We start from the raw sequence: 14,437 nt of genomic DNA on the forward strand, positions 1-14,437 counted from the left end.
ATAAAATGTATAAACTGAAAAAATTAAATTATATAAAAATATATAATATTTATATACAATTTATACGCAAGTCTAATTTATATAATTTATATAGTATGCCATGTATAGACATATATAAGTAGATATATTGGAGAACATAAATCTACCATGACAATAATATCTACATTTGGCAATGATAGCCATTTTATAAGATTCTTATATTACTTTTTCATAGAACCATATGGACTTCATGGTGTTAATCTTGCCAATATATTTCACATTATACTGTCCCTGACAAACAAAGACAAAAGACATTAGATTATCTGACCAGTTTGAAACCAAATCTGATACTGTGTTAAATAACACTCAGTTATTGGGCTCTTATCTGTGTTTAGTGTTTGGTAAAGGATCGTCTCCAGAGCAAAAGGCTGAGTATGGCAGCAGACCGGCAGGCCGAGAGCAATATTCTGAGACAAAGATGAAGTATGCAGGACTGAGGAAACCGACGTGGCGGCATGGAGCACTCAATCTGTCTCAGACAAACATGGCAGATGACAGTGACAACTCACCCACAACAAATACTCATAAACAGCACCACAGAGCAAAAATGTGCTGACGGGAAATATGAACATAAACTACTTTAAAATGATGAGGGGAGAGACAGAGATTGAAAGAGAGAGGGTGAAGGACACATAGAGAGAGAGAAAAAAGGGAACGGATGAAAGAATCAGAAAGCCACTTAGCAGAAAGTCAGGTCTGTTCATCACGCAGCCCTCATAGAAAGAGGATAAACACAGTTTGGGGTGGGAGATTGAATTAGGGGCGAGAGAGGAAGGAATTGAGATTCCAAAATCAAATTACTCTGCCCTAAAAAAGCATTTGTCCACATGAACAGTGAGTGGGACAGGGTGGCTTATTCTCGCTTGGGTGGAGAGCTGCTGGGCCAACAATGGCAGATCATTTCCAAATCCTGACCTGCAGTATCAAGCCCTGCTGAGTCTACCCACAATGCCACTCTCTCCAAATGACATACCAAACACACTACACACAGACTGCCAAAAAAAAATAGCACAGCTCATGAACCACACACACAAAAGAACCACTTAGCCTTCTAATTATTAAGAAGTACACATATTAATGCATACTTTATGAAACATTAGTGCACCACAACGGCTCAAGACTTGGCTAATTAGCATGGCTAGCTTGCTGAAGTTTAGCCCATGGTCCTACAGTACACCATCTTTCTCCATTGATGGCCATTACAAGGTAACCATGATTAAAAAAAAAAAAACAACACCTTTTTGCTAGCATAATGCTGACAGATGGATCTTTAAGGTTTAAAAATAATCAAAGTCCTTCTATATTCACCTTTAAAGACAATATAAAACAATACAATCATTCTTATTCTCATCAAGCCCCTAAAATGATGTAGGTTTAATTTAGGTTACAGCTCATGGTCTGACTGTTATATGTGACACAATTTGGCAAGCTGTGCTGACAGGCCGTGGGTGAGGAGTGGCATATGGCTGTTAGGAAATGCATTTCTGGGATAAGAACTGGCCATATGACCCTCATTTAATGCCTCACAAAGCAAAAATACATATCTCCGTAAGTTCATGATTCCACACACAAAACATTTTTGCTAAATCTGACCAGATTGGCAGCACTGATAATCGAGAAACTGGTGCAAAATCTAGGAGCTCTGGACATCTTTACACTCCCTGTAGTGCCTGAATCAACAATGTTTACTTTTTCTAGCCCAATTAGTTTGAGTAATAAACAGCATATGTATATGTAAATACAGCATAAGGTTTGGTACTTAGCCCAGCTTGTTCTGTCTGACAGACACATAAAGTGAACAATCATAGTTGGTTTTGTTTTTAAGTGTTATTTTAAAGTGGGTTTATCTGAAATATAAAAAAAATATTAAAAAATATGACGGATGTCCATAATTGTTTCACAGACAAAACAAAACTGAATACACAGTTTGTGAATCGTTTACTTTGCTCAAACTAAACTCTATTTTTTCAATCTGTCTTTTCTTCATTTGAAGCCATTAACACAGTGTTTTCTGAAAAACTTGCTTAACTACCATAGTACGATGCATCGTTAGAAAAATAAAACCATTTCCCAAAACCATCGTAACTTTGTCGCACATCCATAGTTTGAAACTTATTTTATTCTACAACTGTCATTAATGAGGTTGTCAAGTTTTCCACTCTTAAATATGAACATGCTGGTAACTATAAATCCATAGTTGGCTAATGATACTTTAGGGAAACACTCTGGGTGGGTGTGCGTCTGAGGCTGAAACCGTGTAATGGTGACCCAATACTGCAGAAAACCCTGGAGAATTTCCACCAAATGACCCAGATTCCCACCTTAAATGTGAATTTGTTTACAGTAGGTTTGTAAGTTGTATAATATCAGTGTTTCTTGTGCTAAACCAGTGCAGTATGGAGATGCAGAGAGGGGTCAGAGAGAGACGGAGTCATGGGAACAGAGCTAAATGCAGCTTCAGCACCTGCAGTGCGGCTAGGCGCACTCATCGATCTGGGAAGGAAGCTATGGGCTACATTCAGCTCAGTGTTGCCCCAATTCTCTCGAGGTAATGGGTGACTGTGTAGCTATTGTTTCCTTAAACCACTCTTGGGCTGTTGAATTGGTACGCCAGTGCAGCGGCTTATTGATACGTTGAGATGTGGTGCTCATGTGGGAAATACTGATTCGAATATGGCTCTATCCTATCCTGCTTCTTTCCTTCTCTCTTTAATACTTTTCTACCCCTCCCCTTTTCTACTATTACAAAACATACAGGTGGAACTTGAGAGCTTGGAAGCACGTTGTCCATTCAAATCTCCACAGGTATTGGCACAACAGAGAGCAAAACACATCCCACACTCCTCATTAGCTTCTTGTGCCGCTCAGATTTGGGGAACAGTCACATTGCGGTGGTAGAATAAAAAAACAAACAAAAAAACAACAACAATCCCTCCCGGTGTCTCTAACAAGATTTCTGTCTTCAGTTTCTAAATGAATCCCTCCTGCCGAGGGCTACGAGCGATCTGCCTACTGCACCCCTTGCCACCAAATCCATCCTAATTATGTCACGTGTAAATCCATTTGTCAGATGCATAATCTCTGATCCATTTATCAGAAGGTCAGGAGATTCGGAGGAGAATAGACAGAGTTATTACTCTGTGACTCTCAAATAAGATTTGGGTGGGATAAACAGATCCTGCGGACTGAGGAAGAGAAGTGAATAATGAGCAGATATGCAGAAGACGGGAGAATCATTACACCTCTCTGAACACCCCCGCGCCCTCCGTAACAACGCAGGTCTGAGGAAATCTGCTTAGCTACCACCTTTGCCATTACAGACGAACCAAAGGCTGATGAGATGTGTGACATGCAGTGTAAATGTCTTAAATGCCATCTTAGGCAGTTGTATTTTGACAGTAATGATGTGAATGAGGTATAAAAGGTATTGTAATAAAGTTCAGGAGAAGAATGTTCATATAAGCCTGTCAATCACAATTCTTAAGGGCATGTAGTCTCTTACACTCTTCTTAGCAGAATGTTAAATCTCTCATCAATTACCATTGATAATAAGAAATGTTTCTTGAGCAGCAAATCACCATATTATGTGACACTGAAAACTGGAGTAATGTAATTACTGGAGTAATTCCGCTTTGCCGTAACAGGAATAGTTATTTTAAATTAATATTACTGTCGTTGCTGTATTTTTGATCAAATAAATTCAGACTCCTTCAAAAACAATAAACCAAATCTTACTGATCTTAATGATATGGTAGTATATACAGTAAATATATACAAACCATTGTACATTTTACATAACGATTATTATGACAATCAAATTATGTTCTTTTATTTAGTTTGGTTTGCTGGTTTTAGCTTGTTAGTATGGAAGAACCAGCTCGGCCAGATTTTGAGACACGCTAAAGCCAACATAGGCTGATTTAAGCGGCTTTTACAGCAGAAACCACAAACAGTGCAAAGCTCTTGAAAAGCCCTTGAAATTGAGAGGCCACAATTAACACACAATATCACCAATCACAATGAACATAATAAACCGAAGGACACATGGTGAGACACAGTGAACAAACCCCACTTAAAAACCAATCAAATGACTGACAGACTGCTATTGAGCTTATAGTACCCATTGACTTCATTCTGTATATCTCTGAAACCTCCCTATCTTTATCCCCTTACATCCCGCCATACATCTGATAACAGAAAACACATAAAGATAGCAAAAGAAAGGTCACAGTTGCACATTTCCTGTGGCTACATATATAAAGCAGAGACATTTCTGGCTGCAAATCCTTTAAAGTGATGGAAACTGACATACAGAGGTATTACTATAACATGTAGCCTAAATTCTTCTAAAGTCAACAAATATACAGTGTGTTTATGCTTCCATCCTGAAGCAATTATGCTTGCATGCTTGATAAAACACAAATACACACACACACACACACACACACTCAGACGTCCCTCACACATCATACACAAGCTCACGGCAGCTTATCACGCCAGCACTCCGTGCTTAATTGCATTGCAGCTGGTTCACACACAAACACTTGGTGTGATTGGCATTTGACAGAGCAGGAAGTCAAGCACACACACACACACACACATACACATAAACACACTTACACTAGAAACAAACATACTGACCCTGAGCCATACAATTACCACCCCATCCACACCTCACAGTGAGAAGGCGACACTTAACCTGAGACTTCATGCATGCACAAATACAAGCGCACTGACAAACACATCATGCGCAAACAAGCAGAGATGGCCAACAAATTCATGCAAACATAGTCTTTGCCTCTCAGTAAAGATTCATATTGTAAACATTATATATTCAATTCATCGAAATCAATATTTATTATGCTATTAAATGAAAATTTACAATGACATACAAAAATGAAAATTTCCTGAAAATTTACTCCAAGATGTAGATGAGTTTGTTTCTTCATCAGAACAGATTTGGGGAAATTTAGCTTTACATCGCTTGCTCATCAATTGATCCTCTGCGGTGAATGGGTGCCGTCAGAATGAGAGTCCAAACAACTGATAAAAACACCACAATAATCCACAAGAGACTGCAGTCCATCAATTAACATCCATTTTGTAATTTAAAAAAAATCTTACAAACAAGCAGCTTTTCACTTCACAAGACATAGATTGATGGACTGGAGTGGTGTGGATTACTTGTGATGTTTTTATCAGCTGTTTGCTCTCTCATTCTAACGGCACCCATTCACTGCAGAGGATCAATTGATGAGCAAGTGACGTAAAGCTAAATTTCTCCAAATCCATTTGATGAGCAAGTGATGTAATACTAAATTTATCGTCGGAGAAGAATTGTTTAATAAAATTGTTATTTTTGTTTTCTTTGCACACAAAAGAAGCTTCATAACATTACGGTTGAACCACTGATGTCACATGGACTATTTTAATGATGTCCTTACTACCTTTCTGGGCCGTGAACGTGTCAATTGTGTTGCTGTCTATGCAGGGTCAGAGTGCTCTCGGATTTCATCAAAAGTATCTTCATTTGTGTTCTGAAGATGAACGAAGGTCTTACAGGTTTGGAACAATATGAGGGTGAGTAATAATGACAGAATTTTCATTTTTGAGTGAACTATTCCTTTAATGCCCAAGAGAGATTTCTCAGTTATGAATCTGCGGTTGCACGTATACACTGCATGTCTGTCAATGCAGGTGGCGGAAAGAATTTTGGACTGTGCTGATCCTCTTGGGGCTTGAAATGAACCCCACTATCTCTCCTTCTCAAACCTCTCCTCTCCTTCTAAAAAAAGCTGAAACAGTAATTACTCCTGCAATCTCCCTACAGTAGGGACAGGACAGGGCTCCCTGCACACAATGGGGTTTTCATGAAAAATGGAACAAAGAAAGAGTGGAACCCTTCCCCCAACATCCTCTCTTTCTCTACCTCCTTCTCTCTCTCTCTCTCTCTCTCTTCTCCACACCACCTCGGCTGCTTTGTCCTGGACCAGCAGACACATTTTATTACTCCCTGACTGCAGCGATGCACTCACTCACTCTCTCTGTCACGGGGTGAACAGGGTCGACTCGGCTCTTTGTCTAGACTGCCTATAGAGAGAGTTCAGCACATAAACACACACAAGCATGCGTTTTCATCCCTGTGCAGGGCTACTGCATATGCACATCTCTGCCATGTGCGCTGTATCTTTGTCCTGATGCTGAGTCCTCTATCCCAGCACACACACACACACACATCTGTCAGTCAAGGTCCCCTGATCACATACTGCATTGCAACAAAGACTCCTGTGCAAAATATAAACTCTGTAAAACAAAGAAATCAGATCTCACAGACAATATAACAATGTCACGGCTTTTTTCCCAAGTAGTTCACGATTACAGGCATTTCATTTTATGTTTACATATTTATATATTTATATTATTATATGCAATATGTTTACAATAGGGTAAACATTTACAACATTAGTTAATGCAATAGTAAAAACAAATTAATAATGAACAACATACTTTTACAGCATGTATTTATGTTAGTTAGAAATGGTAATTTTTACATTAATACTAAAATTAAAAAAAAAAAATTGAATAGGTTAATAGATTATAAAAAAGTTGAACTAACAAGAAACAATAGCATATTTATACATGAACATTATCCATTATTAAAAAACAAAATATGATATTAAAATTCAAAATGTATTAAAATAAATTATAAAAATCCATCTATATATTCTTTAAACTGTTTATTCTCTATAGGGTTGTGTATTAAAATAAATAAAATATAAATTATATATATATATATATATATATATATATATATATATATATAAATAAATATATATAAAAATAATTATAATCTTATTAGATTTGAATGTGGCATTTTTTATTTTTTTTTATAGAAATGTGACAATTTCACAATGCTAAATTTCACAGTTAAATTCCCTGATATTTCCAGATTTATTTAAGATTGTGGGGACCCAAAATATAGCATATTACTGAAGCAACAATAATTTAAATGAAAACTGCTTGTAAAACATATCCTATATCCTTATGTTGCAAATAAATGTAATTTCACACCTCATATTGAGGCAAAAAACATAATCTGTTGTCACAGAGACAGTGCATACATGTTCTGTTAAGAACAATGCTTGCAGTAATGAGGTAAAAGATTCTATATCTTCTTTCATAGCTATTTGAAACAGTAATCACTAGACAAAGGTCCCTGACTCTGTCCTAGGAGGATAGGAAGAGGCTTATCCCTCCCTCAGTACAGGTGGAATGTAAAACAGATTGCCCGAAAGGGTTAAAATATTCTGCAGAGCATCTAGGGAGTCATGGGGAAGGAAAAGGGGGTTGGCAGCAGGTCTGAGCCAATATCTGCACAGATTTATTGGGATTCTTCCATTGTCATTATGCCACCTTGCTTTCATTTGGTCTTTAGGTATATTCAGCCACAAAGTTCACAACAATTACATTTTATGAAGAAAATACTGACTCGTTTTTTCTGTCACACTGTCAATTATTTATTCTCCTCTCTTTGTTTCTTTCTCCTCTTTTAAAGATGCAAGCAAGCTTTAGTGTCTTTCTTTGACTCTTTCTCGTTCTCTCCATCACGCGTCAGCCTTGTAAACAGAAAGGCATGGTTGAGTACACACACAAAGCGTGAAGGGGCGGAGTGACGGGATACTGCAGAGACCCCCGCCTCACACACACACACACACACGCCAAAACACACTGCGTCCTTTCTCATCTTCTCTTCAGTGTCACCAAAAAAATAATTTAGGCAACAAACTATAAAGGAATGCGATGTTCTGGCCATCAAATGCACCTATAACAAGAGAAATCAACCTCTGTTTAACCTCTCAGTTTGCACCTTTAACCCCTAATTCACCATCATCAGAGACCATTACAGCCAATCAATCACAATCTCCCATAAATCAGCAGTTTTGCATCCGATACCCTTAAAATCATGTCTTCCACACCCATTACTTTGCCAAAGGCAGGCTTTAATATGAGCAGAACTGGTTTTAGATGAATGTGTCTGCGGTCAGTGAGCTTTTCATTACTGCACTGACCTCAGCGGACGTCTGGACCATGACAACGAAGCTTTACAGTGATTAGACTGAGAGATGCAGCTTCCTATTCAGATGCAAAGGCAGAGAGGCTGTAATTAATGAGGACGAAGGAGATGAGGAACCTATGAAAGAACAAGGCAGTGACAGAAAGGAAATGAGATGGTGACAATAAAGAGAGATATAAAGATGAGAGATTATTTGTTAGTGAGCAAGAGAGAGAAAGAGAGAAAGAAACACTAGCAGTTAAATGGGTGTAAAAATGAAGGATTGGATGATTGACAGACAGATTTGAAGGGACAAATGCATATACAGTATATATGTATGTATGTGTATATAAGCTGAATGAATAAGCTTTCTAGTGATGTATGGTTTGTTAGGATCGGACAATATTTGGCCGAGATAAGTATTTGAAAATCTGGAATCTGAAGGTGCAAAAAAATCTAAATATTTAGAAAATTGCTTTTAAAGTTGTCCAAATGAAATTCATAGCAATGCATACTACTAATCAATAATGAAGTTTTGATATATTTACGGTAAGAAATTTACAAAATATCTTCATGGAACGTGATCTTTAATTAATATCCTAATGATTTTTGGCATAAAGGAAAAATCGATCATTTTGACCCATGTAAAAAGTGATAAGTTGACTTAACTTAAAAAATTGAGGAAACCCGTTGCCTTAACATTTTTAAGTAAATTATAATTTAAAAAAATAAGTTAAATGAATTGTCAAGTTCACTTAACTTTTTTTTTTTAATTATTATTATTTACTTAATCATTCTTAGGCAATGAGTTTCCTAAATTTTTTTAAGTTAAGTCAACTTATCACTTTTTACAGTGACAATGTATTTTTGGCTATTGCTACAAATATACCCCAGCGACTTAAGACTGGTTTTGTGCTCCAGGGTCACATAATTTTCCTTAATAAATACATGTGTATATGTATGTGTGTGTATTTATATGTACATAATAAATATACACAGTACACACACATATATGTAAACTAACTTTTATTTTGAATGCGATTAATTGTGATATTATTAATAGTGATCATTTTGCAGCCCTAATATATATATATATATATTTTATCTTTAATATTAAGCTACAAACTGCCATTCTAAGACTTCATGACATTCAAAATTACATGACAGTGAGAACATAATAACCAAAAAAACTAATAATATTTGGGTGAACCATCCCTTTAAGGCCATCTGTGATAGTGTGATGGTGTGAAAGAGAGAGAGGGAGGAAGAGTGAGATTCTTATAAATACTTCAGAGCTTTGGAGAGTCAGAAACCATAGGGTGATGCCACTGTGAGGTGAACGAGGGGTAACTCGCTCCTCAGGGGGTAAAAAAAAGTTCCATAACCCTGAACTGACCTGCTGTTTTATATAATAAAACAGATTTTCCAGCTCTCACTAAGTTCATTCTCCACGCCGCGCTCAAAGAACGTGTCGAATGGATGTAGCACGAGGAAATAGGAGTGTGCGGCTGGGTTGGCGGTTTGACTCTGTGGGCGAAATAAGATCTGTGAGTTCTAGACTCAAAACTCTGCGACTGCAACGTGCAACTGAGCTATCAAGGTCACTGTGGAGGGAGGAAGAGATGTGAGCCGTGGATTGCCATTACCGAAGCGCCCCTGGGAAAATACCGGAAGCTTTCAGTCGCCACTTATCGGCTAGTCTCAATTTTCTTTTGAAGAGACAATGGATAATAACCTCGGTGAGAAATGACAGGCTTTACTCCACCTAGATGGCAAAGGTACATGAATCTGACTCTATGAAAAGGCTCAAACAAACAAAGCACTCTTGACTTATAGATTATACACAAAGCACCTGTGTAAACAGTCATAATACTCATCCATGAACAGAACAGAGCGCTACATAAGCACATAATCTAGTCAACTGATAACAAACGCGACATATATGCTATATAATTATCAATGTAGAATATACAAGTCCCCCTATTGTGTATTAGAATGTTTAAGTGATTCTAACGCTCAACGTTAAAAACATATTTCAAGAGTAATTTCTCCAGTCCTGCCCACTCATCGGGACAGTTTTAGAGATTACAGAGCGGCTCCCCGCTTCGGTTCTTGCCAGGGTTTTATAGATGAAAGGCTATAGTGAGATTCTGCAGAGAGAAACAGAGAAGGTCCCAAGCTCTTGAAATCACTGCCTTTTTACATTTCTTTTATTTCATCTCCAGTCCTTAATGACACATCACATGCAAATGAAAGCGTGGTGTCTGGGAGCACATTCCGTAGGAGTCATTTTTCACCATTTCCCAAAAAAACAGAACGTAAAAGTCAAGCGAGCCAGTATCGCTGTAGGCAACGCAATGCATCAAATTGGTTTACAAACCACACTGAGTTTTAAGTTACATAAAATACAAAACAACACCATTAAATTGCACATAAAATTAAGATAATAAAGCCTCTAGAGGCGTTTGAGGCAAGCGATGGGCGATGATGCTTTTCTCTATATGACTGGTAAGCAATGTAAGCAGTTGTTTGATGAGATAACATAATCGTGACTTATTAATTAATTGTCAGGCCTGATTCACAAAAACCTTTAGGCACAGGCAGAACATCAGAAAAATATTGTGATTGGCTGATGTACCATTATAGCCCTTGTAATTTGAGTATTTGTATAAACAGAAGTAAAATTCTTACAATATGCTATGATTTTGCCAACTACCCGTATGGATTATTACTAATTTTGATGCTAGAGTTGCACATTCAATATTAGTTTAGTTGCCAACCAAGGCTAATAATGATACTTAAAACTAGTAATAGCAATAAAAGCATGCACTTCTTCAGGGATTTTAGGCCATTTGGATTTTATTTACTTATTTATGTGTAAATTTCTCTATTTTAGCATTATTTGTATAAGCAAATAAATATACAAACTTTTGGAACTTTATTACAGTGGCCATTACATAGAATCCCACTATCGTTTGTCAAAGTTTGGTATATATATATATTTAAAATTAATTTATAAGCTTCATATTTGAAGAATTCTTGGTATTTTTATCTATTCCACACATATTTTTAAAAAATTGCTCTGTATTAGGGCCTTTCCCATTCATGTTCTATGGTCGTTTAATTTTGACCACAAAACAGCCGATGTGATTTTTTAAATATTTTTTTTCTATTAGAGTCATCAAATGTGTTTTTTTTGTTTGTTTGTTTGTTCAGATTGCATATCTGAAAAAGTCATCAAGTTTTGAACAAAAACAAAACAAAGTTGGTCCAAAATTACAGAAAAATGTAGGGTCAATGAAGACATAGGCTAATGCTAATTAGGCTAATGCAATTCAATTAAAGCAGTTGAGATATTCTCACACACACTGCCAGTAAAAGTACATCTTTGACATATTAGATTACAAAAATTGTGCATTGTGAATTGACAAAGCCATTGGTAGTCTTTCTAAGGAACTCACAGAAATAAAAGCAAATTTTTCTACAAAACAGTTAATTCCAAAATAGCTAAATATTGGCAAATGTATTCCCAGCAGGCACAGGATGTCAATATAACGTCAGGTTGATGCTGGACATGACGTCAGACAGATGTTGCATTTTGGTTGAGAATGAAATTCAGGTTGACGTCAGTATTTGACGCCAATTTGATGTTGACTTAACGTTGGATTTTGGTTACACAACCTAAAAACAACAAATATCAACGTCAGCTGACGTCGGTATTGGGCATCAATTTAACACTGACATTAGACGTTGAAATGACATTGAATTTTGGACACCCGACGTCACAACCCAAATTTACCCAAATATCAACACCTTATGACGCTGTTATCACTAAGCTCCATGCCTGAACAAGCAGATAAAACAGCTATTTCAATAACCAACATGGGATGGTGAAGAACAATGAGTAGCCAGAGGACTGTTAAAGGGAACTAGAGAACTAGCAAGGATAGCAGAAGGAAACACAAAAAAGTGCTAATGCTTCAGACACCACTTCCTCTCAGTCTCAAGGACATCTATCATCTCATGTGGTGACATTAAGAAATCAATCCCAAGCAAAACAGCAACACTACAGCGATATTTGATTCTAGCCTTCCTGGCTGACTTTGCGTGACAAAAGCAAAGCTCAAATCGTGCATGTTTGGCCATACTAAATAAATTAAAAGCATGATAGGAACCCAAATAGCAGCGCAAGGGAAAGGAAGATTGATCCAGTTGAAAGATCAGAGCCCTCACAGGCTTCTGAGGGAAACAGGCTGAGAGCTGCCAGATGAAGACAGGCTAAGGAGACAGAGAACAGGGCACTTTACTAGACCTTTCTGCAGGAGACGGGGGATTTAGGACAGGTAAAGTGTGGAAAGTGCGATGTTCTCAGCAGGCTAGGACTTCTCTAAATCCATGATCCATGTCTGGAGGGCAAGGAATAGAAGTGCTACTGTGTTACTGGAGGATTTGTAGCGGTAGAGCGATGGAATCAAGTTGATGGCAGGAAAAACGTCACTGCTTTGCCGGGTTAGACTCAAAGCTTAGTATGTCAATAATCACTGGTTTCCCATTTCAACTGACAACTAGAAGTCTCACTTTGATTCCCGTCCATCTATATTGACTGACAAGTGGATCACAATTGTGTTTGGGGGCAAAAGCCTTTATAATCCTTATCGGCAATTGGAATAACTCATACAAACATCTCATTATACTTCTCCACCCATTTCCCCTACATCAAACCTCCTTCACCAGATCAACACGTCTAGTAACCCCTTGAGACAGACTTCAGCTTTTATCAGATGTGTGTTTGTGATACTGTAACCTTGACAGGGTTCATCACATGTCCCCCGACTTCCCTATTTTTTTTGTGACCCCGGTCTATCAACTACAAAAAAAAATAAAAAATCACATAAAAATGGATCAAAGGGGTTTCGGTAAGTAAAACTTTATTATGCAAAAACATTTATTCCTATAGGAGCAGTTGCCGGGATGCGCCGATCGTCAAGTTCATTTCCAGGCTAACTAAATCAGTTCTAAGCTGTGCCGGAGGCTCTGCCTTATTCTGATACATCCCATAGAGACAGCAGCTCTCAAAGACCAGATCTAGACCATTTTAGAGGGATGTTTACATCTTTATCTCATCATATGAAAGCATATATGTGACCCTGGACCACAAAACCAGTCATATGTAGCACAAGTATATTTCTAGCAATAGCCAACAATACATTGTATGGGTCAAAATTTTTTATGCCAAAAATCATTAGGATATTAAGTAAAGATCATGTTCCATGAAGATATTTTGCAAATTTCCTTACACAAATAAATCAAAACTGTGCATTGCTAAGAACTTCATTTGGACAATATTTTCAATATTTTTATTTTTTTGCACCCTCAGATTCCACATTTTCAAATAGTTGTATCTCGGCCAAATATTGTCATACCCCCCACCCTCCAAAAAAATCATCAATGGAAAGCTTATTTATTCAGCTTTCAGCTTTGATGTATAAATTAAAAAAAACTAAAAAAAAACCTTGACTGGTTTTGTGGTCCAGGGTCATATATGTGCATAAGTCTTGAGTTTAGAGCTTTGAGGGAATGTATACACACACACACACACACACACACACATATATATATATATATATTCATTCTATCTATCATCAGCTGAGAAGAGCTACATTAAAATCACAACTAATGTGGAAAATTACAGCAGCATTTGTCTTTTATTTCAGATTTTTCAAAATAATTATAAACGTGTCTATAAATAATACAAAATGCAAATACATATTTGAAAGTTAGTGTAAAAAAAGTCAACCTTTTAGGGTTATCTGCTTTCACATGACTTTTTAAAAAAATGTTTATCAAGTTAATGTCCTTGAACAGCAAAATAGCACTAGATACACAATCTGTTCGTATCAAAACACCCGTGCATGTAAACAAAAAGCCGTGCATGTCACAAAAGCCCGTAATTCTGTATAAACACTCACCTTCGAGAATCACAGGTTCAGTCTGCCCTCATTCAGCCCACTCTCCGCCCGCTCTCTCCCACAGCAGACCCGCTGACTGAACGAGCTCGCTTCAGCTCGATGCTTTGAGAGGAGCATCTCTCTTCAGCTTCGGTGCTCACTTCTCTCTCTTTCTCTCTGATCCGGGATGCTGCGGTTGCTGTGGTACCTGTTAACTCTGACCCCTGCAGGCCACTGCGGTGAACTGCAGTCAAAGTACACTTGCGTAACACGCCTTCACCAAGCGGCTATTGTCATGGCAACAAAGAACGATAAACAATACGGTGAACACAAATACGTTTTGAAGTAATGTGTTTTAAAAGCTTAAAATTGATTAATTAAACTAAATGTAATTTAC

The 14,437-nt window shown here is 37.4% G+C and overlaps 1 protein-coding gene across 4 annotated transcripts in view; it reads right to left on the reverse strand.

Annotated features, from left to right (window-relative positions):
• mtus2a (microtubule associated tumor suppressor candidate 2a) overlaps positions 1–14,396 on the reverse strand; it is a 75,467-nt gene extending 61,071 nt beyond the window's left edge. For all 4 annotated transcript variants that reach the window (XR_009273244.1, XM_058790395.1, XM_058790394.1 and 1 more), the window contains exon 1: positions 14,062–14,396. The gene's annotated coding sequence lies outside the window, so the exon portion shown is untranslated. The remainder of the gene's footprint in view (positions 1–14,061) is intronic.
• Between the last annotated feature and the right edge of the window lie 41 nt (positions 14,397–14,437).

Source organism: Onychostoma macrolepis, chromosome 10 (genome assembly GCF_012432095.1).
Source record: "Onychostoma macrolepis isolate SWU-2019 chromosome 10, ASM1243209v1, whole genome shotgun sequence".
Taxonomy (NCBI): Eukaryota; Metazoa; Chordata; class Actinopteri; order Cypriniformes; family Cyprinidae; genus Onychostoma; species Onychostoma macrolepis.